Below are 24140 nucleotides of genomic sequence, written 5' to 3' on the forward strand. Positions count from 1 at the left end.
TTAAACCTACCAGATAAAGATATCATGCAAACAATCCTTTCAAAAATCTGTAAATATGTCACACAATGTGAAAACTTAATACAATCATCTTTAAAAAACAGTAAATATACCATAGAAGAAGTTAAAACTTAGAAACAGGCCCTTTAGAAACAGGCCCTAAATGATGTTAAAATTTAAACTCCCATTGTGTAGATCTGGCATTATTACCTTAGTTTGAACTAGAAATGCATTGTTTATTCTATGACATGATCAAGAAACGAAAACAAAAATAACTTGCAAGAGAATCCTAGGCACCCCTGGTACCGGTAAATTAGGCTTGATATTAAAGAAGAAAGTACCCTCAGATATATATGTATATGTGACCCAAATGGAAAAGCAAATCAAAGAATTCCATGCTTCTCACCAGCCATTATAGCTGTGAATGCAAAGCCAAGTTCTCAGGAGCTCTTAGTTTGTAGACAGAAGCTATGCTGGAAAGGAAACTCATGAGGCAGCAGAAGGAACAGGGCCTATGAATCAGTGTTTTGTTGGTCTGAAAGCATGTGGCTCGCCTGAGCAGTGCCTGTGACCTTTTATGTATAGTGAAATTTAAAATGGTTAGGTCTAGTTACAAAAGTAGGCACCTGAACACCAGTTGCTTGATGCCCAAGAGGGCCTAAGATCAAAGTTTGAGCCCCTTTGCCTGAGAAAAAGTTTAGGAGAAAAAAAGGCTTTTAAAACGTTTTTTCTTTGTCAATGGGGCGAGCTGCCTGAAATTCTTTAAATGTTCCAGCAAAGTTGCCCAGCTGGTTTAGGCCAGTTGGGTCAAAATGGGGAGAAAGGGTCCCCTAAAGCGTTTTTAGCCAAATTTATAAGAGAATTTAAGAATGGGCCCAGCTGGAAACTTATCATTTCATTAGAATGTTAAAGGAAAAAATCCCCAGGGCAGGTGAGCTGGCAATCTTGGCAGCTGCCTGGAGGGGGTGAATAGCAGGAAGGAAAAAAAAGCCTTGGGGTCCTGTAGGTTTAAAGCACAGATGGGAGGTCAGACACGTGGCGGGCTGGCAGGCAGGCACATGGCAGGGAGTAGAAAGCTTTAGTATGGGAGGGGAGAGAGAGGAGAAGGATACACAGCATTTATATGTGTTGGGTTGAACAGTATCAGAAATCATCCAGAGTAAAGTCAGGAGGAAAGGCAGTGAAGAGGATAAAGACAGGAAAAAGGATGGGAGAGAGCAGACCTTGCAGGCCCATGGCAAAGGAGGGGGGAAGAGGGCAAGATGCCAGTGGTGAGCGGTGGTGGGGGAACCGAGATAGGGAACGGATGAAGCAGGTCCATCACGGAGACCACAGTGCTGTGCAGGAGTGGTGAAAATCAATGGGAAAGGAGATCCAAAGAAGACGCAGGCAAGGCAGCGTGTTTACAGTGAAGAGAGACAGAAAGAGGTGAGAGCAAAGCAGAGGGCTGGGGAGAGGAGGAGAGAGAAAAGAAGTGTACCTGAGAGCCAAGTTAGTGGTGTTGGAGAAGACCAGGTGAGTCCCTTGAGTAAGAACCAGGTTTTGGCACCATCTGATAGGTAAAAAGTAGCCTATGGATGAATCCAGTTGATCAGAAGGAAGCACCAGGACACAAATAAAATTCCATCGGAAGAGTTTATTAGCAAAGGAACACATGGGACAGATTCCTTTCCGGGCAGGGAAAATGTCTGCCTGGGTCGTGAGTTGGGGTCTTTTAAAAAGGGAGGCTTCTGCTTCCTGCACAAGGCAGGAAGATGTATTTTTTTAAAGTTGGGCAGGGGGAAGTGGCAGAGAGGGACTGTTAAAACTTCAAAGACCAGGGTGCTTATCAACTCAGTTCCCTTTCCTCAGGAACTTGAGAAGTCCATGAGACCCTGTTGGTGAGGGGGCAGGGCTATCTGAACCTTAACAGTAGCTTCCTCCCTTAGGAGAGAGCATGAGAAGTCCTTGGGATCCGTTGGTGAGGGGGCAGGGCTATTCTGAACCTTAACAACAGGAAAAATTACCCCTTGCTTTTGAGAAATCTTCCTGACAATTACTGAATCCTGAGAGCTTCTGGCAAATGACATGTTCAGTTGTCATAGTTTTTAAAAATATTTTATTATTGTTTATTTTACATGTATGAGCGTATTGCCTGCATCTATGTAAGTGCAAGTTCACCTCTGTCATGCAATGCCAGCAGAGGCCAGAAGAGGGCATTAGAGCCACTGGAACTAGAGTTACAAACAGTTGTTAGCCGCTCTGTGGGTCCTGGGAATTGAACCTGGGTCTTAACTGCTGAGCCATCTCTCCAGCCCCCGGTGGTTATAGTTTTAAGGCTTTTTAATTATGCATTGATTATAAGCATAAGACAAATACATGCACTGCTGACAAAATTTAAGAACCCTGAAACCCTGAGCTCGGATTCTTTTTTTAATCCTCTTGTCTTCCTAAGCTGCTCAACAACCCCAGGCCATGTACCTGAGAACTGAAGGGTCCTATTAAAATGCGAGCTGTGCGTACTTGAAAGAAGACAGTCCTGGACTGTGACTGGAGGTGCCTGACTCCACCTCCCTGAGGCCTGCACGCCGGACCCCAGCCTTAGCTATTTGCCCACTGAAGCTGCTTCCTAGCTTCTTCCCATCTCAGAAACTTCACTGTGATCGACTAGACAACTAACTCCTGTCTCTGGTGCTGTCCTCAGCCAAATCTCAGTGCCGGAGACACGGGGTGTGATGGCTCTGTGCTCACCCCTTGCGGCTTTGTGGGGAGGTGTTCAGCTGTTCTCAGAAACGGGAAAAGCCTGTCAGAGGCAGTGGTGGGGTGCAGGGCACTGCATCTTCACATCTTCCCTCTCCTCGTTTGCCTCAGTCCTGTCTCCGCCCACCGGGCATGTGGGGCAAGAGTCTACCAGGTGATTTTGCAAATCTTCCTAACTCAGGGTCACTCCCTGCAAACAGGACACAGCTCCCCTCCCTCCTTCCCAGGGAAGGTTCAGGTGAGGACAGAGCGTCTTCCCGTCAGAACTCCCTGCACTCTGAAGCCTACAGAACGCTTATTCTTCCTCACTCGTTCTGATGACCAGGACATGATCACAGCCAGGTTCGGCTTGGTGTGCTTCTTACTCAGCTCCTCCATGGCAGCAGGGGTCCAGGGAAGTTCAAAGTGCTCTGTCAGGGTCTTCCTAACTGGGTCCCACCCACAGTGGGAGGCCACACTCGCAGACCGTCAACTAGTCCCATAGTTCAAGCTCACGATTGAGCTCTCCGAGTCCTGCTCTGGGGCCCTGCAGGCCTAGGGAGGCAGAGCCCTGCAGCTGCTCAGCCCTCCTGGGACAGCCATACTCTGGGTACAAGGCCATGGAGTCAGAGGGTGTGGCCACCAGAGTGGACAGCCCCTGCAGGAGGGGACCTGTCCTTTATGAGGGAAGAAGTCCCACCCACTGGGCACTGTGCTCTTTCTGCCAAAATAAATGTCTCTGACACTCAGGTCAGTAAAAACAAACAGCTCTGTGCATACCAAGCCTGTAAGGTTGAGGTTTTACTAAGGAAGTGAGGCCCCATAAAGGTCTCAGACTCTGCTGCCCTCAGGACAGAACGGCCAGGCCCTGAGGGAGCTCCACCCACACACCTCTGCTCACTAGGACTCTGTCTCTATGTTCTGCTCAGAATCACACTCTTACCCCTGTCTCCCCACAGCAGGGCCTGCATTAAAGGTGACGCCTCGTCCACCACTCCGTGGTCTCCCCTGCAGCCCCATCCACTGTGTTTCAGACCTGTAGGAGAAGATGAGAAACACAGTTAACAAGATACAGTCCCTGAAGATCCTCAGTTCTTACCGTGGCCCTCATTCCTCAGGAGTTGAATTTCAAGTCTCTGCCAGGCTCCCAGCCCTAGATGAGCCCCAGTGGGTACTGGATGAGAGGAAAGAGGGTAGAGAAGAGGCAGGAAGGAGGGAGAGGAAAGGACAGGGACCCTCTCCACAAGGACAGTGTGCGATGAGCCCAACTGGGAAGCTAAGGGAGACCACCATGTGCAGCAAATTCTGTCCGTCACTGGTACAATCCGGACACTTGTTGTCTCCGAAGCCCCAGCGGTTGCTCTCGGACCCACGGTGGGAAACAACAGTGCTGTAGCACCCGCACCTGCCGTTAAGTTTACGTGAGGCAAGATGGCTTTTCATCACCCAATTGCATGGCACACATCCCCATAACATTTGGATATGCTTAGCAAAATGACATATTCCAACTCAGGACTGTAGAATGAACATCAGAAACCCAAGAAACCATTCTGCAAGAAATTTTGTTCCATAGTTCATCCTCTGAAGATACCACCAGACATATTTCCCAAGCCTTTTCTCTGTCTGTCTCTTATTATAGTTTGAAGCTGAGATCCAGGGAGGTGGAACCCAACACAGGCTTTTCCTAACACAGAGACTTACAAAAGGACTAGGGAGGACTTGGTTAGAAGGGTGGTTGTCCCTGTGTCACCCCATCACTGAGATGTCGTAGCTGTGCTGAACAAGGTTTGCTCCTCCAGGGCCAGGAGCTGCTCCAACTCTCTTGAAACATTCAGAAGTCCTGGCCTTTGATGCCTGTTTTCTCCAGACCTTGGCATTTGGGAAGTTCTGACAGGGTACTAAGCACTTCAAAGACCTCTGAGTCTCAGAGACACAGATCCCTAGCAGTTGATCTCTGCTCCAGCCAAGTACTCAACAGGGCCCCTTACTCCTCACCTAAACTGGGCTTTTCTTTGACACTGTACATTCAGAGACAGTAAAGGCAGAGACGGACTGGAGCAGGGGCAGTGGGACAGTCACTGGCAGCAGCACAGATGGAAGCTGGGGTCCCCCTGTGTACTAAAGTTCTGTGACGTCCCTTGAGTCTTACCAACTTGGGTCCCAGGCACTGGGGATGTGAGCTCATGTCTCCCAGAGATTTCCACACCTACTTCTGTTCATGGGAGTGTGTGAGTGAGTCTGGAAAACCCACCCAGGAGGCACAGATAGAGTGAGAGGTGATTGGAGAGCCTACACACCAAGACTGAAGCCTTTCAATCTGCTGGGCATGGCTGTCCCCGCTGCAAGCCCTGCCCCTCACCCATGCTGCCTCCATTTCCAATGGTGAACAGACGTGACCTGTGTACACTGAGATCCTAACGGGTATCAGGAAGGGAGGAGAGTGTGACGTTCATTAAGCAGCAGCAGTATCTGCTTTGAGGAAACCTCAAAAAGCCGAAAGAGAAGTTGTTCGTCTACTGTTGCTTTTGGCATTGCTGGAGTTTCAAATTACTGTCCTGTGCAGGAAGCCGTCTGTGTAGGAAGATGACAGAGGCTCTGTTTCATGATGGAGTGTGGTCGAGCTGCCTTGCACAGCAGGTAGATCTGCAGTGAAATGTCCCCGTATCCTTGATTCTCTCTGGTGATACATAGACACCTAAGGATGTGGAGCTGGGAGTGTTGTGCTGCAGAGAGCTGGAGAGCTCACCTCCTGACTGTCACCAGAAGCAGTTCCACGTGAGTCGGTACTCTGAGGTTCTGGTGCCCCCACCCCCCAGTTCAGTCTGCAGGTTTTACACAATTTTACATGTCATCTTTTAGCAACTATTTCATTGGTAGGTTTAAACTATAATTTCCTGTACTTCACAACCTAGTTTCCTATATGTCACAAGGTAACCTTAAGACAATTTCAGGAAATGCTTTTCCTCGTCAAGCACTTAAAAGTCGACTACAAAGGCAGATTTATTGGCAGCTATAAACATTCTTACAATGGAATTTAGTAAACAGAACCATTGCAAGCAGGGGTCCCAGCAGATAACTGTGGTATTTCTGGTTCCCTGAGTTCTCCAATGTTAATTCTATCAGTTGTGGTTATTCACTTACTAAGTAAAGCAGTACATGGCAGTTACTGTGTCCTAAAGCACAGAGACACATATCAAGTAGAGAATTTGGGCATACAAATCACATGGTGAACAGATTATATATCTTTCCTCTTCAGCAGCTGAGTTGATAGAGTGCTTGCTTAGGTTGCAGCAAGCCCCTGGTTCAGTTCCCTGCATTGCATAAAACCAGATGGAGCAGTATACACCTGTAACCCCAGCACCTGGGAGGTAGAGGCAAGAGGATCAGAAACTCAAGGTCATCCTCAGCTACACAGTGAGTTGGAGGCCAGCCTGGATTACAGGAGAACCTGCCATAAGTAAACCAGAGGGCGAGGACCTAGTCCAGGAAAGCCATGGACCCACGTTACAGAAGCTTCTGGAAAATCCCCATCATAAATTTCTCCAGTCCCAGAAGAGAGGGTCTATTGCCTCTCCCCACCCCAGCCAGTGCGTCAAGAGACAGGGAAGCTAGGACTTAAGGCATCTGTCAGCGTTCTTGGATTTGCTGCGGAGCAGCGGCTGGTAGGGAAAGCTGGGGAGAAAATCTGCACAGAAAACCAAACCAATCATTCCAGCCTCACAGCAAGGAGCGCAAGGCAGAGGCCCTGCCACCTGGCGGGCGGAGGCAGGAACAGACGCAGACCCCAGGCTCCTGGGGAGCTATTTGTGGGAATTCACAGATCTCCCTGATGATAGCAAGCCCCTCTCTCAGTGTGTAATATGCAAATAGCACAGCTGATTAGCTTGGGAGGCCGCTCGCCTTGAAGGTAGGAGCTGCATTTGCCTTCCAGCTTGGTGTTCTCTGATTTCTCTTCTAACCCCCCTTTTCATTCTGTTCTGGGCACCTTGGAGAACACATTTAGTGGCGGGGAAAATGCAGCAGGTGCAAGCAGGAATAAATAAGATTTTCCGTATTTAGAATTGGGCCATTTATTTCTGAGTACGGATCTATCAGGCGTGTAATTTATGTCCTCCACAATTTTTCTAGGACCTGGAATTCACAGGTTGCTTTGATTTTTCTCAAGTGTCTCTGTGGTTGGAAGCAGTTGGCATGCAGTCAGAACCATGGAGCCACTTTCTGTGGGATGATCCTAGCTCTGTCTCCCTGTCTTGATCTGTCTGGGTCTGTCTCTTGCCTCATTAAAAGATGACAGTCTGAAATACAGATACCAGGCAAATGGATTCTCCTGCCTTGAATCTCACAGCAGATTGACAGGGGTCTGGGTCACACAGAAGCAGAATGCAGCTCTGTCCATCCCTGTTCTGTGATTGGAGGTGAATACTTCCGGCTCCTCCTCCTAGGCATCTCCATCATCTTTGTGCTGAACGCTGAACGGCAGAGTGGGCTCCACATCTGGTCAAGACCCCATCCACCCCAGGTACTGAGCAAGCTGGATCATTCCGGAGCCTCTGTTTTCTGTTTCTGTGAAATAGAGCGCCAAAGCCCATTCTGGGTCACTCAAGGGTTCTAATAGTGTTGCCAGTGTCTGCATGTTGCAAATGCTCACTCATATAGTAGGAAAACTCCAGGCTTAGTGATGCCTTCCCATCTCACTAGATTACAATGAAGTCCAGGACTGGAGAGCTAGTGCATCTGTTAAAGGGTCAGGCTTAAGATCAAAAAGACAAGATTACAATGAAGTTCAAAGGACACAGGCATGCAGTGTTTGACCCAAAACTGGGGATACTGGGTTGTGACTATTTGATTTCTGCAGCATTTATCTGGAAGGCAGAGAAGAGGAGGAGGAGGAGGAGGAGGTTACAATGAAGTCCAGGACTGGAGAGCTAGTGCATCTGTTAAAGGGTCAGGCTTAAGATCAAAAAGACAAGATTACAATGAAGTTCAAAGGACACAGGCATGCAGTGTTTGACCCAAAACTGGGGATACTGGGTTGTGACTATTTGATTTCTGCAGCATTTATCTGGAAGGCAGAGAAGAGGAGGAGGAGGAGGAGGAGGGGGGGGAAGAAGAGGAGGAGGAAAGGAGGAGGAGGGGGAAGAGGAAGGGGAGGAGGAAGAAGAGAAGGCTTTTCTTGGGGGAGGCCTGGAGAGATGGCTCAGCAGTTATGAACACTGACTGCTCTTGCTGAGGACCCAGATTCAGTTCCCAACACTCATATGGCAGCTAACAACCATCCCTAACTCCAGTTCCAGGGGATTTGACACTCTCTTCTAGCCTCTGTGGGCATTACATGTATGGGTGCACTTAGGTACATGAGGGCAAAACACTCATACATAAAATAAAAATAAAGAAAAAGGAATACCTTTCTTCTCAGGGTTAGACTACAATACTTTTAATCAAAGAACACGGCTTCAGGACACCCATAGAAGTGATGAGAGACTTCCTGTCCTCAGACTTCCTGTGGTTTACTAATAGCTGAACTTGCAGGGTAATGCCACCTCTTGACTCCTACAGGAAAAGCACCCATAAGAATCAGGACTCTTCGTGCAGCCACCCCACCCCACCCCACCCCACCCCGGTGCTTCCTAAACTCTGTTGATCAGGGCATTAAAGCCCTCCTTCACCATGAGAGGGGCAGTTGGGGGCCCGGTTAGAACTGCATACAGTCCCAATGCAGCACCTGCCTGGTCTCAGTTTCTCTGGAGGCTGGTGAGTCAGGGGTTTAGTGACAAAGTCCCTGTGATGTGAAATCCCTACCCGACCCCAAGCTTGACTTAATATGCTGCCTTGGGCAACCCCACTACAGGTGTCCATGAGCCTTGACATCAGATGATTTATTCACACAGTGATTCTGGCAGTCAAGTTCCTTCTGCCCTTTTGTCTGGATCACAATTAGCCAAAAAGCACTGGGGAAAATAGGTCCTAAAGGGGCTCAGGTTTTAGGCTCTTCTGTGCTACTTAGATTTTTGCAAAGGAGAATATACCAGCTATTGCTTCCTCCAGAAAAGTAAGTTGACATTTTCTGCTAACCCTTTCACCAAAACAAACAGAAGATTCATTGAAAAAGCCAGAGAAACATCTAACCCTATGAAACACACCTAAAATTGTCTTCATCTTGAAAATGACTCTCTCCAGGAAGGTGGAAAACAGGAGCTTGGAGGCCCCTCTCTAACTCGGGCACAAAGTCCCTTAATACTAGAGAGGTGCCACTTACCTCTGCTGCCCCAGGGGCCTCTCAGGACCTCGGGGCTTCTGCCCCTACTTCCTGTGGATGGTCCGATTGCAATCATGCAAGAGAAAAATGATCAAAGAAAGCAAAGAAAATCCTGCCTTGCAAAAAAACAACAGAGTTCCTGTGAACCCCCACAGGAATGGCCATCCACAGAGTCACACAACAGAGTTCCTGTGAACCCCCACAGGAATGGCCATCCACAGAGTCACACAACAGAGTTCCTGTGAACCAACAGAGTTCCTGTGAACCCCCACAGGAATGGCCATCCACAGAGTCACACAACAGAGTTCCTGTGAACCCTCACAGGAATGACCCATCCACAGAGTCATGCCCCAGGTTGTCTGATCTAACATGAAATCCCCACCTGCGCCCTGCTCTTCAGAGAATGTTCTAGAAGTTCAGCATTTGTAGGCAGGACAGAGGAGACATGGCTGAGCTGGGCCCATTCTCGATGGGTTCCCAGAAGCACTCCAAATTGACTCCTCCAGACAGGCACAGGATTGCAGAGTGAACTTCTTGCCCAGGGTAGGTTCCTGCCCTTTGGAAGACGCAACCAGCAGTGCAGGTCAATACAGGGCTAGAAAAACCTTCCCCAGACCCCCAGGGGAATGGTGAGTTTTCTACCAGTCATGCCTTGAAAGCAGTTACTGAGCACTTGCCACTTGCAAAGTACTTTCAGAGGCCGTGTTTGCCAGCGATAGGGTGGCCCAGGACAGGAGTGGCACAGCTGGGCCTGGATGGCCAGAGGGTACTGAGATGCTGTTGTGGACACATGGGTGAGTCAGGCTCCATCCCGTGCTGTGTCAACGGCAAGAGGAGGATCGGTAGAGGATCATGAATAGATGTCTATCTCAGCCTTCTTTGTCTCAGTTTAGCTCAACCTGAGCCATCCACCTAGCACCTGCTGTCCCGTGTGGTGCAGTCATTTGTCCTCCACCTGGGGCTGTGCTCTCGGGGACATCACTCTGGATGCAGAGACACAGTTCAGTTGTACCAGTGCAGCTGAGAGGTGTCCGGCACAGCATGGCCACTGGGAATGCTGGTTTCCCCTTCTCAGCTGAGGCGCTCAAGTCCCTCTTCCAATCTCATCCAGACTCTAACTCATTCAGTCTCCCAAAAACCTTCTGTGGAACTCGGTGTTCAGGTTGCTAAAGCTACGACAGCAGTAAATGGGCCTCTGATTATCATGTTGGCAAATGCAGTTACGTCCGTGACTGTTACAGTCTGCCTTTGATTGCTGTGACAAAACACTGACCAATACCAAACTGGGGAGGAAAGGGTTTATTTGTCTTGTTTGTGAACTGGGTCACAGTTCATCAGGGAGTCCAAGGTAGGAACTCAGGGCAGGAATCTGGAGGCAGGAGCTGGAACACAGGCCATGGAGGGATGCTGCTTACTGGCTTGTTCCCCTGGCCCCTGCTCAGCCTGCTTTCTTGTGCAAAACCAGCCCCCCTGCCCCGGGGGAGGACCACCCCCCGTGGGCCCGGCCCCCCCACCTCAACCCTCAAGAAGATGCCCACAGACATGGCCACAGGCCAGTCCAATGGAGGCAATTTCCCAATTGAGGCTCCCTCAACCCAGGTGTGTCAAGTTGACACTAAAGCTACTCAGCGCAATGACCTTGAGGTTGCTGTTCACCTCCCTTGCAGAGAAGACAATGGGTATGCTAATGACCCTGAACCCACTGTCCACCTCACACCCAAAGAGGACACAGGCTGTAGGACTGAGACCCAGTGGGTGTCTGTTGGTTTACCACCAGCTGTCCACTCCTTAGGCCACACTGTCATTGTCAAAGGAGTCACTGTCACCTCCTTTCCTTGTCTCCATCACAAACACAGCCTGTACTTGAGGAAAGGCTGTTCAGCCTAGGGACACAGTCTCGGTTGGGAGCAGAATGAAACATACACTCATCCGAAACCTCGTCCTCTTGAGCACAGCACACAGTCAGCTTGAGGCTACAGCAGTAATCCCAGGAAACACTGAGGGCCAAATGGGGACCAGATTGTTTGGGAATGGCTTAGCTGAGCCCAGGGTGTGCCTTGACTTTCTGGCTGTCACTCGAATCCTAACAAGCATGAGGACATCCCGTGACCATGGATGACACATGCTGTTGCAGCTGGTGCAGAAAGGGGATCCCATTCACATGGAACCCTCAAGCCAGTCTGAGGTCAGAGGGAGACTTGTGCTTTCACCATGGGAACCAGAAGTCAGTCATAAACTGATACTGCTGGACATAGGAGCCACTCCAGAATCCATTTATAGTTTACAGGTAATTAACCTTCTCTCTAATAAACCTTGAAACTTAATTTCCTGTCTGGTACATGTTGTATTTTTACACCCATAGTTTTTTGAAGATGTTTTACTGAAATTAGGAAATAATTATGCAAAACGTCTCAGTCTGATTAGGACGAGTGCTGTTCAGTTACGCTGTTCTTTGAAAATATGTATTAAATGAGTTTTCTGCAGAGCGTCATAAAAGCAAATCTTTTTGTATAATTTTAAAACCAATGCCAAACTATAGGGAAATATTACATGTAATTTTAGGGCTTTCGTTTTGCTCTGTGGTAAGCACATCTGTCTTTCAGAAGAGCGGAAACAAAGCCAGCCGCCGTGAGAGCCGTCGGTAAATACAAACCAGGCCTGGTAGCTGAGTCACTAGCAATTCAAGATCTAATTTTAGAGTCTCCGTCTTTTTTAACTTTCTGGTGAATATGAAGAAAATGATCAGCTTTGGAAAAATACCAGGAAGAAAATTGTAACTGTAAGGAAATTAAAAATCATTACAGGGTTGATAATCCATTTCCCCTAAGATATTAAACCAATCACGGTATAGATGATTACATTCACATCAAAGTTAGAGTGTCATGTGGAACATTCCACTTGAACTGAGCACAGTTCAGGAACAATTTGTACATGCTTTGGTCCATCCTGGCCATACCTGCAGGCCACCTCCAGGCTACCTGACCACCCCACCCGGCCTGGCCTTGCAGGGGCCTCATCAATAACAGAGTCAAGATCCCCATGTTCCCAAAGGCCAAGCAAGCAGAGGTGGGCTCTGTGTGGGGAGAGGGTGGGAAAGGAGAGCATAGCAGTCTCATTCAGGGAACAGCAAAGTCCCCTAAGGGCTTCCCAAGGCATGGCTCAGGGGCCACAGACTGTGCCCTAGACTTTTCTCCCTCTGTGTCCTTATGGGCACAGTTCCAAAAGTACCCACTGCTGTGGCTGCTCTGGGAATAAGATCCCACATCTGAACATATGGGCCAGCCTGTGTTTCTCAACAGCTCGCTGCTGCAGGGTCTTATAGGAATTCAGTAAGAAAACAGGGAGTTGGGGAGATGACTCAGTGGTTTAACAGCAGTGGCTGCTCTTGCAGAGGACCTGGGTTTGATTCCCAGCACCTACATGGCAGCTAACAATCATCTGTAACTCCATTTCCAAGGAATCCAATGCCCTCTCTGACCTCCACGGGCATTGCACAACACAGACAATATACTCAAACATATAAATAAAAATAATAGTTTTTTACCTATTTTTGATTTATTTTTGTAAGTACCGTGAGTGTGATCTATGTAGTATTTCCATGTCCCATTTCTCCCCTCCCCCATTCCTTCTCAATTTCTTGTCCTCCTTTTGATTATTATTGTTACAAATACATATAAAGACGTTGGTAGATAGACAATATAGGATGCAGAGTCCATTTAGTACTCCTGTGCACCTGAGTTTAGGGCTGCCCACTTGGAATTCGATACCTTCTCAGGGAGTTTAGTCTGGAGAAAACTGACTCTCCCTCCCTCAGCATCCATTGGGCGCCTGTAGCTCTTCATCTTGATATGTGGTACCTTGAAACTCCCCCTCCACTTCGGTATATCGAGTCATTTTGTCGTCAGATGCAGAGCTTGTCAGACCACCAAACTGTGACGAGTTCACTGGTGCAGCTTGTGTACCATGCTGCTGTCTTGTCCCTCTGGCCCGTAGACTTTCCGCTCCTCTTCTGTGATGTTCCCTGAGCCTTAGGGTTAGGGGTTGCATTGTAGATGTGTCACTTAGGGCTGGGCATTTCACGGACACTTATTCTTTGTGTTTGACCAGTTGTGGACTTTGTAATATTCTGTATCTGTTGCTAAGAGGAGCTTCTTTGATGAGTGGTAAGAGGTACACTTGTCTGGGCCTGTCACTGTTATGGTTCATAGACTTTATAGCTGGCTGGGATCATTGATTGGTTTTTACCCTTGGCAGATTATAGAGTATCTTCTGATCCTATGAGGGACATTTAGATTGTTTCTATTTCCTAGCTGTTGTGAAAAGAGCAGTTACAAACATGGCTGAGCAAGTGTCTCTGTAGTAGGATATTGAGTCCTTTGGGTATGTGCCAAGGCATGCTAGGTACAGCTGGATCATGTGGTAGATCTATTTTTAATTTTTAAGAATTCTCCATAATGAGGGCTGGAGAGATGGCTCAGTGGTTACGAGCACTGGCTGTTCTTGCAGACGGCCCAGGTTCTGTTCCCAGCACCCATGGTGGCTAACAACTACCTGTAACTCCAATTCTAGGGGACCCAGTGCTCTCTTCTGAACTCCATGGGCATTGCACGGCATGGGGCACTGATGTACATGCAGGCAATACATTCATACACATAAAATAAAAATAATAAATAAAATATTTTTAAAAGTTCTCTACAATAATTCCAGTGTTTGTACCTGTTTGCAGCAGCGCCAGCAGTAGATGGAGGCTCCCCATTGCCGCAGCTTTGCCAGGATTTGGTGTCATTTGTGCTCTCGATCTTAGCCATTCTGACTAGGGAAGGAATCTTTTGTTGTTTGTTTGTGGTTTTCCCCAAGAGAATCTCTCTGTAGCCCCGTTTGGCCTGGAACTTGCTATGTATACCAGGCTGGCCTGGAACTCTTAGAGATCTGCCTGGCTTTGCCCCTGAGTGCCAGGATTAAAGCCTTGTGCCACCATGGCCAGCTATTTCTTATTTTTATTTCTTCATTTGAGAACTCTCTGTTCAGACCTGAAGCCCGTTTCTTTTTAAAAAAATTTATAATAAAATGTTTTTTGAAAAACTACACATATACACGTATATATGCACATATACACATACACATATATAAACACACACAGAGGCTCACATGCACACATATACATACGTATACATGTACATACACACATGTACTCACATATACACAGAGACACATATGCACGTACACACACATATACACACACATGTGTACACACATATACATACCGACACATATGCAATATACACAATAGGTACAACCATGCATGCACATACATGGACACACAGACACATAGACACATGCACACATGCACATATATATACACATACATATAGGCACACGCAGACCCATATACATACACATGAACACACAGACACACACATATACACACATACATACACGCAGATACACACATGCACATACATGCATACACACACAGACACGCATGTTTAACCCATAAATTTTGACAGGAAGAGGGAAAGAAAAACAAGGTGCCCAGAATCGGGGCTCTACCTGGGGTCAGGAGGAAGGCAGAGGACAGGGTTGGGAGGGAGGCAGAGGACAGGGTCAGGAGGAAGGCAGAGGACAGGGTCAGGAGGAAGGCAGAGGACAGGGTCGGGAGGGAGGCAGAGGGACAGGGTCGGGAGGGAGGCAGAGGACAGGGTTTGGGATGGGGATGCTGGAAGGAGGCAGCCTGTGTTTCTTCATCCTCTACCTCGGGTCAGGCCTGCCTCCCTGGGTGCCACTGGCCTGGCTGAGTTGATTCTGGGGTTTTTTGGGTTTTTTTGGGTTTTTGTTTTTTTGGTCTTTTTGACACAGGGTCTCCCCATAGCCCCAGCTGTCCTGGAACTCACTATGTAGACCAGGCCGGTCTTGAACTCACAGAGATCCTCCTGCCTCTGCCTCCCGAGTGCTGGGATGAAAGGCATGCACCACCACGCCTGGCCCGATTCTGGGGTTTTTTTAATTGAGAATTTCATGCATGGGAACCATATTAACATCAGTTCCATCCCTCTCTCTTCCCTCCAACTCCTCCCAGTTCCCCCCACTCTCTCTCAATATTCTGACCTCCTCTTTAACTATTACCATTACATATATTTGTAGTGGAGAGAGAGAGAAAGAGAGAGAGAGAGAGAGAGAGAGAGAGAGAGAGAGAGAGAGAGACAAACTACTGAGTCCATACAGTGTTGCTCATATATACGTGTGTTTAGCGCTGACCACTTAGTCTTGGAGAACCAATCAGGGAGCTCGTCCCTGGAGAAACTCACCCTCCCTCAACAACCATCAATTGCCTGCAACTCTTCACATCATTACATCATTTTGCAGTGTTAATGTGGTGAGGACTTGAGCTGTGATGGTCTGCTTGGATTGTGCTGTTACAGAAGAGATAAAATTTTTGTGGGTGGCTTTAAAAGTGAGCGATAGAAGCCAGCAATGCTGCTTTGGCCCACAGCTGTGGCCCCGTTAAGGTCAGTGAAAATCTATCTGCTCCCTTCCCAGCAGTTTAAGCCACTGGCAATTTCCTTTCTCCAAAGTCATGGGCAAGGTGGTAAAGAAAGATGTTTCCCGTGGACAGCAAGATTGTTCTGCAATGACCAGACACCAATATCCCTAGACCCTAAGCCAGGGGCACTACAGTAGTACCCTGGCACTTGTAGAGGTCAGCAAGTAGAAGTGTTTGAAGATAACTAAATACAACTATGAGAATAGCTAACTACTATAGCTAAGTGCTCACAAGAGCTGCCCAGTGGGGGACAGTTACCATCCTTGTCTCACCAACAAGGAAACTGAGCCACCAACAGGCTGAGTTCCTCCCCTAAAGTCAGAAGGCTAGCTGTGGCAGGAGCAGATTCTAATCTCAAGGCCATGCTCCTGGCCATGATACAGCCAGCCTCTCTAGGACAGGATGCCCTGTCCACACACATCCTAATCCTTCAGTGCCCCATGCATGCCTCTCCCAGAGCCTTCTGGAATAGGCCACATCCATTTCACCTCCGGGCCTGTGCCTGACCTAGTGATGCCTGACTTTGCACCATGGTCCGCCTCAGGGCACAAAGAAGCATAGGGCCTGCCACTCAAAACTGTCAGTGCCCCCCTGGCTTGGCCCATCCAGGAAGCACACCCGCCTCCTACTGCTCCTTTGGTGTGAACTGCGAACATCCACTGTTTCGGCACACAACAGTCCCCGGCCTTCCTCCAGCCAGGCTCCCTCCTCGTTCAGAGATTGCACAGAGCTGGGCCAGGAATGTTTATCCCTTGTAGGCATGATTTTTTTATAGAGTCATTTTGCAACAACAACACAGCAAAACTTTTTCCAATGGCTGCCATCACCAAGGATGTGAAAGGCCATTTTGTTCACATCTTGTATGTCCCGGTCCACACTAGGGTGGTATAACCCTTTGTGGGGTGATGCTTCTGGTCAAAGATGATAGCTCCCTATGTTCGCTGTGATGAAATCCTTGACAAAGAGAGGTTAGTATGGCTCGCTGTTTGGGGGATACAGTGCATCGTGGTAAGGAAGAAAAGGGGGGGCTATCAGGTGCCTGGTCACGTCGCAGCCAGTCGAGAAGCGGAGATGGATGCTGGTACTCCATTGGATTTCTCCTTTTTCCCTTTTTTATAGCCTGGACCCCCAGTCCATAGGATGGTGTCGCCCACATTCATGACATCTTACCCCTCAGTTAACCCCCTTGGGGAGAACTCTTACATATACCACTTACGGTACACCTTGCTAATTCCGTAGGTATTTAATCCAGTCAAGTTAGCAATCAGAATTAGCTATCACAAGTCAACCCCTTTATCAACGTGAAACCCAAACACCACAAACTCTAACATTCCACCTTGACCCCCAGACTCGTGGCCAACTCATAAGGCAAAATGCCTTCAATCCAACTTCAAAAGTCCACATAGTCTTAAATTACACCACCGTGCCAAAGTCTCTTCTGAGACTCTTAACTTTGAGCTCCAGTAAATTTTTTAAAAAGTTGCATACTTCCAATGCACAATGACACCGTATAATATTCCCATTCCACAAGATAGTTATGGGGCATAAGGGGCATAAGGAAGGAAAGGTCAGACCAAAGCAAGACAGGAAACCAGCGGGGCAGGCACCAAATCCTGAAGCTCCATGCCCAGTATCCGGGGCTCATGATTGAGTCATCTGGGCCCCAGCAGGCTTGGGAAGGCCTGCCCTTCCAGTTACGCAGTACATGTTTCTCTCTCTCTCTCTCTCTCTCTCTCTCTCTCTCTCTCTCTCTTCTCTTGCCAGTTCGCTCAATGCCTGCAGCTTTCCTCAGTAGACACCCCACTGTTCTAGGATTTCGTCCTTCCTGAAGTCTCCATTGCAACTCAGGCTTTGTGTTCACAGCTCCATGCAGTGGCCTCGGGGCCCTGCCATACACTGCCTAATGAAACCTCTTTCTAGAGTCCTGTTGCCTCCGAGGCCCCAGGACTCTTGTAGTTTGTATTCTTGGACCAGCGCTGTATGAACAACTGCCAAGTTCTGACGCCGGTTCAAGACGTGATCCACCCCTTCAACCGCAGATGCAGTGGTCCTGTGTGCTTGTGTGTTGAACTTGAGAAAACGCATCCCTGGGTCATTCGTTTTGAGCATGGAACCCCTTTGGTGGCATTCTCTCCATCCAGATGCATTTTCAATTTCACAAGGTAGAGCCTTGGCTGGGTCACGCCCTCAGCACGCCTTCCTGGGGTCCTGGGACTCAGTTTGCACCACACTCTAATTGTGCTAATCTCCTTCAGTTCCAGATGCTTCCTCTGCACCCTCCTCTAACTCCCTCCTGTTCCTTTCTTCTCCAAACAGCACATTTCTCATTTCCGTTCCCTCTCACTGTAGTTAAGCAGTGAGCACACTGCGACCTGGATGTTGTGCTGTTTTGAGAATTCCTCCTCCAAAGAGTTTCATCCATTACTTTGGAATTCAACCCCACTCAGATTTTCAAGACGTGAGCATAATACAGCCAGATTCTTTGCCAGAGAATAACATAAACAGCCTCTAACCACGTTCCCCGCAGAGTCCCTTATTCCCCTCCTAGATCTCATGATCTGTCATCCACTGTCTGGCATTCTGCTCTAAATTTAAGCCCCATTTATGGTAGTCTATGCTTCCCTAGCCCACAGTTCCAAACTTTCACATTCCTTCCACAAACCAGTTCCAAAGGCCTATGAGCCATATGATCAGGAAGTCACAGAGATGACCCCACTTTGGGGTGTCATTTCCTGTATTGGTGCACACCTTTAATCCCAGCGCTCAGGAGGCAGAGGCAGGCGGATCTCTGTGAGTTCAAGGCCAGCCTGGTCTACATAGTGAGTTCCAGGCCAGCTGGGGCTACAGGGAGACCCCGTCTCAAAAAGACAAAGAAAATTGACAGTAACTACCGAAGGACAGAAGGTGTTTATTTGGATTCGTGGTTTGAGGGTTCAGTCCATCATGGCATGAAACACATGAGGGCGGGAGTGTGAGGCATATGGTCACATTGTGTCCAATGGAACAAGCAGAAATAAAAGGCCGGTACTTGGCTGGCTTTCTCCTGTTTCCCTTTTTATAAACTGTGACCCCAGCCTATGGGATGTTGCCACCCACACGCGGGGGACCAGGAGTCCCCCTCAGTTAAGTCTCTCTGGAAATACTTTCACAGATACACCCAAAGGTGTACCTCACTAATTCCTCAGCTGTTTCTTCACCCAATCAAGCTGACAATCCAAATTCACGAGCCCAGCCACTTACCTAACCTCTCCGCTGGAACACACGCCCCACAACCCATGTAGCTGGAACCAAGTGCTGCTCTCCCTCCTGAGCCAGGTCCCTGTTGGGAGCTGGGAAGAGGCAAGAACTTATAAAATCTGGGAGGCTCTTTAGGGAAGGAATAGAGGATAATGGCTGTAAGCCAGGGCCAGTGAGGGGAGAGAGCCTGAGGGCCAGCTTCTGTCACGATCCACCTCCCCCTCCTGCCCCACAGCCTGCAGATGCTCCCTCTCTCTCCCCAGGAGCCTGCGGGCCTCACGGAGCACGCTCCAGCTCCTCACTTAACTAATCTTTTCTCATGTTTGATTATCACTTGATTATCTTCCCCAGTGAGGACCCTCTTGCGCTTTTAATGCCTCCTTCACATCCACGCACAGTGTGCGGTGTGGAGGGAGGAAGAGTGAACCCAGATGCTGTTTTATGCTCTGCAACTCAAGCAAGCACAGAGCCTCCTTCCAGGAGCAGTTTGTCTCCCCCACCCAACTCAGAGTGGTGACAGGAGGCAAGGAGGTAGCCCACAGAGCTCCAGGCCCCGCCCTTCCCCCTCCCCTGAGCCTCCTACAGTCCCAGCTTCAAGCAGGTCTCCAGAGTCCCTCCTCTAAGTTCCCCGTCTGGTTTGTTGCGCTTTGCCTAATGTCCCCCACATTCCCCTTGTCACAGTGTCAAGATCTCTTTCCTCTGCCAGTTATTAGCAGAATGTGCTCTACAGCCGGCTGTGGCATTTCTGCAGGAAAGGGACCTGGCCTCCCACCACAACCCATCCATCCTAGCTAGGCCAGAGTCCATAACTGGGGGTACAACGTCCACACATGGAACATCCCGTGCCCACCTGTGGCCCACTCTGCACCCAGGCAAAAGCAGTGGCATGAGACTAGAGGCGACCAAGCAACCTGTGTGGGCTCCCCTGAGCCCAGAGGGGGTGGTCCCCTGGACACGCCCTTATGGTGGTCTCCATGAATACCGAGCAGTGCGAATTATGTCACTGGAGACAGTGAAAGGAGCTGTGCTCCTGTGAGCTGAGCTGGGTGCATCCACCTCGGGCATCGGGCATCATCTAGAGCGAGGCAGCTACCAACCAACCAGTGTGTGCTAGGACTGTCCCCTGACAGAGCAAAGGGCCCGACATGAGGGAAAGACACCGTCCTGCTTTTCCTGAGCGAGCCACGCTTGTTCAGAAAGGTCAGCTCTTCATTTCATTCCAGGCCAAGGGTTCGAGCAGTTAATTCACTTGATGAAATAGGGATTCCCCCGCCCCCGTCTGCAAATCTCTGTTCCTAACGTACATTTTGTGCCTGGCATTTAAGTAGCTGCCTCATTAGGCGAGGGATGCTGGAGAAATGTTTGCAGAATGGGGACATTAATAATGATGCCTACTGCCAGGGCTTCGTCTGCCCATCTTTCCCCTTCATTTTTAATACTTAATTATCTCCTTAATGAGCAACCAGTATACAGGAAAATGAAAAAACACCAAAGAGCCATGTGTCAAAGGGCGCTGCTGGCCTTTTGATGTGAAAAACAGCTCGCCCTCTCTCTCTCTCTCTCCCTGTCCCTCCCTCCCTCCCTCCCTCCCTCCTCTCTCTCCTGTGTGTGCTTATGCATGTGCAGAGACACATGTACATATGGGTACATGTGCACATGTTTGTATGCACGTTGAGGCCAGGGGCCAGCCCTGGATGTTGTCCCTCGGGCACCACCCACTTCGGAGGCAGGGTCCCTCTCTGGCCTGGAACTCAGAAGGTAGGTTAGGTTGGCTGGCCAGTGAGCACTAAAGATTTGCCTGACTCCGCCTCCCCGCTCTGGATCGCAAGTGCGCACCACCATGCCGTCATCACTCCAGGACTTGGCTATGACCATTGGCTTGTGGTGGCCAGCCATCTTTCCTGCCTAAGCTGGTTCTTAATGGATGCCCAGGAACAGTGTGCAAGGCCCCCCTCTGAAGCCTCCTGCAGGCTCCCCCATCCTCCCTCTTCCCCAGACTCATCTCTGCTAGACAACGGTGCTTGCAAAATGGTCCCTTCCCTCCTGGTCCCACAAAGAAGACTGATGGAGCAGAATCACTGCAAATTGCATTCAAATGGCTCCTGCTTTTTCCAGGGTACCATCTGCCCGAGCTTCTTACCCACTGCGCCTTGTGAGCACCCTGGCTGATCATGTGGCTCCATATAAAGTCATTTCTGAAATCACCTCATTCCAAACTCACACCTGAAAGTCACTCTCCCTGCTGCTGAAGACCCTGGAAACGTACAAGCCTTGAAGCCTGGCTCTTGCTTTCCTCCTCCTCACCCACCTCAGCATACCTCTGTGTCCTCAAAAGCACTGGAAATGCTCCCTGGAGATAGATGGATGCCACGTGATCCCTGCACAGCAGGGAGGTCAGGCTGCACTGACCCCCTCCATTTCATAGATGGAGACTCACTCAAGAACAGACAGCAGGGGCTGGAGAGATGGCCCAGCAGTTAAGAGCAGTGGCTGCTCTTGCAGAGGACCCAGGTTCCATTCCCAGTAACATGACAGCTCACAACCTTGTAACTCCAATTCCAGGGGCTCTGACGCCCTCTTCTGGCCACCATGTGGACTTCATGCACATGTGCACTTAAATACATGCAGGAAAAATACTCATACACAAAAAATAAATAAATCAGTAAAAATTTAAAGCTGGGTGTGGTGGTACACACCTATAATCCTAACTCTCAAGAGGCAGAGGCAGGTAGATCGCTGTGAAATCAAGGCTACCTAGGATGGTCTGCATAACAAGTTCCACACCAGCTGGGGCTACACAGTAAGACCATATCTCAAAAAATAATTACATCTATCATAGCCAGGTTAGGGCTTGAACCCAAGACTCTGGATCCTTGAGCTCCCTCTGACTGCCCCGTGCTCCAGCCTATACTGCCCAGGGGTTGGGGTGGGGAAATCACCTTGACACAACATCAGTGTGTCCTGAGACACCAGTCTAGTGCCAGGGTCCCTGGAAAACTGTCGTATTCTATGAGGAATCAGCACAAGGCTGCAGAGGCCTGTGGGAAGGCACTCTAGAGGACAGGGAGGAAAGATGTGGCAGCCAACGACTGTTTTAGTTAGTTTTCTATTGCTGTGATTGAAAAAAAACACTGACCAAAACCGACTTGGGGAGGAAAGGGTTTATTTGGCTTATAGCACAGTCCATCAAGAGAAGCCAGGGCAGGAACCTGGAGCACAGACCACTGAGGAACACTGCTTACTGGCTTGCTCCCCTGGCCTGTGCTCAGCCTGCTTTCTTATACAACACAGGACCACCTGGCCAGTGTTGACATCATCCACAGTGGGCTGGGCCCTCCCACGACACTGAATAATCAAGACACTACCATACAGACGGCCACAGGCCTGTCCAATGGAGGCAATTCCTCAACTGAGGTCCCCTGTACCCGGGTGTGGGGTCTCTCCCTTCCCTCGTGGGTTGCTGGCCACTGGTCCACGAGGACAAAGGGGGCAGAAGCGACGAACGGGGTCCGAATGGCCAGTGAGCACTGACGGAAGAAAGCCCTTCCGGGGAGGCAGGTTCAGTGATGCAAACAGCTCCAGACTCAGTGAAACAGCTCCGTTTATTCAGTGGGGATTAGGGAAAATATAGTGTGGAGGCAGTAGCCAATGCTTCAGCTGATAGGTGCTCATAGTATGCTTTATTTACATGTGGCAGTGAAGGCTCCTGTCATCCGACTACCGGGCAATGCCTAGTTATCATATAGAAAAAACCTGGGGGTAGTTTTTACTCCAGGTAACTGTGCCAAAGGTCATGTTAAATGAGGCCAAGCATCCGTGCTTAGCGGCACTTTCCAGGTAAGTCAGGCAGGAAGCCCCTGCAGAGTAAGGAGCCAACCTTAACAGCAGGGTTCCCCAACACTCGGGTGTGTCCAGTTGACAAGTGATGCTGTCCAGCACGATGACACTTAGTGAAGTTCCTAATTCATCCAGTGTGACCCCAGGTTCCCCAGCATCAGGATGGGGTGAGGGATGGAGTAGGAATAACTGCACCGTCAGGCCTCCCCAGGACGCAGCTGTGTCAGAGACTCAGGAGTCCACTGACTGGGTTGGGAAGGCCTTCATGGGTACCAGCAGAGCCAGCTGAGAAGTCCTGAGTCCTCCCTGGCCAGCTGCACCCCACCATCCACTCCAGGTCACCCCCCGTCTTCCGTCTGTATCTTCCCCTCTGGTGCCTGCATCCTGCTGAGACTTCCAACACGTCAACACACTCTGTTCTCAGTCGAGTACACACGTGTTTCCCATGTCTGCATGTCTTCAGGTTCCTTGGTTCCTTCGTTCTGCCTGTCTAAGAACACAGAGCTGGTTGGGGTGACAGTGGCCTGATGGGTGGACCCCTGGCGTCCACTGTGTTGCCATTACTTTAAAGGCAGTCCTTTGCTATACCAGCGAGACCCCTGGAGATCACTGCTGAGTCCCAGACCCTGATTACTTACACGTGGACAGCTTTTCTTCCCTAGACATGTAAGAAACACAGTAGAGGCCAGGTCAGGTAGGGGACACCTGTAGTCCTAGCACCTGTGAGATGGAGGCAGGGAGATCCCAATTTAAAGCCAGCCTGGACTATGTAGCAAGGCCCTGTATCAAAAATAAAATAACAGGGACTGGAGAGACGGCCCTGCGGTTAAGACCACTGGCTGCTCTTGCAGAGGAGCTGGGTTCAACTCCCAGAACCCACATGACGACTAACAACCATCTATGTCTCCAGTCCCAGGGGAATATGATGCCCTCTTCTGACCTCTATGGGAATTGCACAACACGGCCACACTTAACATACATTCGGACAATACACTCATACACATAAAATAAAAATAGTAATGAATAAAATATTTTTAAAACCCACATGGTAGGGGCTGGAGCCCCTTAATGGCTCCCCTTAATGGCTCAGAAATTAAGAACACTGACTGTTCTTGCAGAAGACTTCGGTTCAAATCCCATACTGACATGGCAGCTAACAACTGTCCATAACTCCAGTTCCAGGGGATCCAACAGCCTCTTCTGTTCTCTGCGGGCATTGCATGACACGGGTGCACTTACCTACATGCAGGCAATACATGCATACACATAAAATAAAAATAAATAATAAATAATAAATATTTTTTAAACCCACATGGTAGGATTTTTCTCCCTGTACTAGACTTCAGGCCCTACAGTGCTCATCTCTAGTTAACTCAGACGAGTGAAGACTTATGGGATTGGAGGGATAATGGGGCTTCTGATTGGCGCCTGGTTTCTGTCTTCCTTAGTCATGGTTGGCTTTGGTTGTCAGCTGTCGTCTTGACACCCCTGGGCAGAGGGAGCCTCAACTGGTAATTTCCTCTATTGGACTGGCCTGTGGCCATGTCTATGAGG

At 49.1% G+C, this 24140-nt stretch overlaps 1 protein-coding gene across 1 annotated transcript in view; it reads left to right on the forward strand.

Moving 5' to 3' along the window:
- The window catches only part of Dpp6 (dipeptidyl peptidase like 6), a gene marked incomplete in the record, with an annotated part of 754370 nt that overhangs the window by 617294 nt on the left and 112936 nt on the right, over positions 1 to 24140 (forward strand).

Source organism: Nannospalax galili, unplaced genomic scaffold (assembly GCF_000622305.1).
Source record: "Nannospalax galili isolate Female #2095 unplaced genomic scaffold, S.galili_v1.0 scaffold302, whole genome shotgun sequence".
Lineage (NCBI taxonomy): Eukaryota > Metazoa > Chordata > Mammalia > Rodentia > Spalacidae > Nannospalax > Nannospalax galili.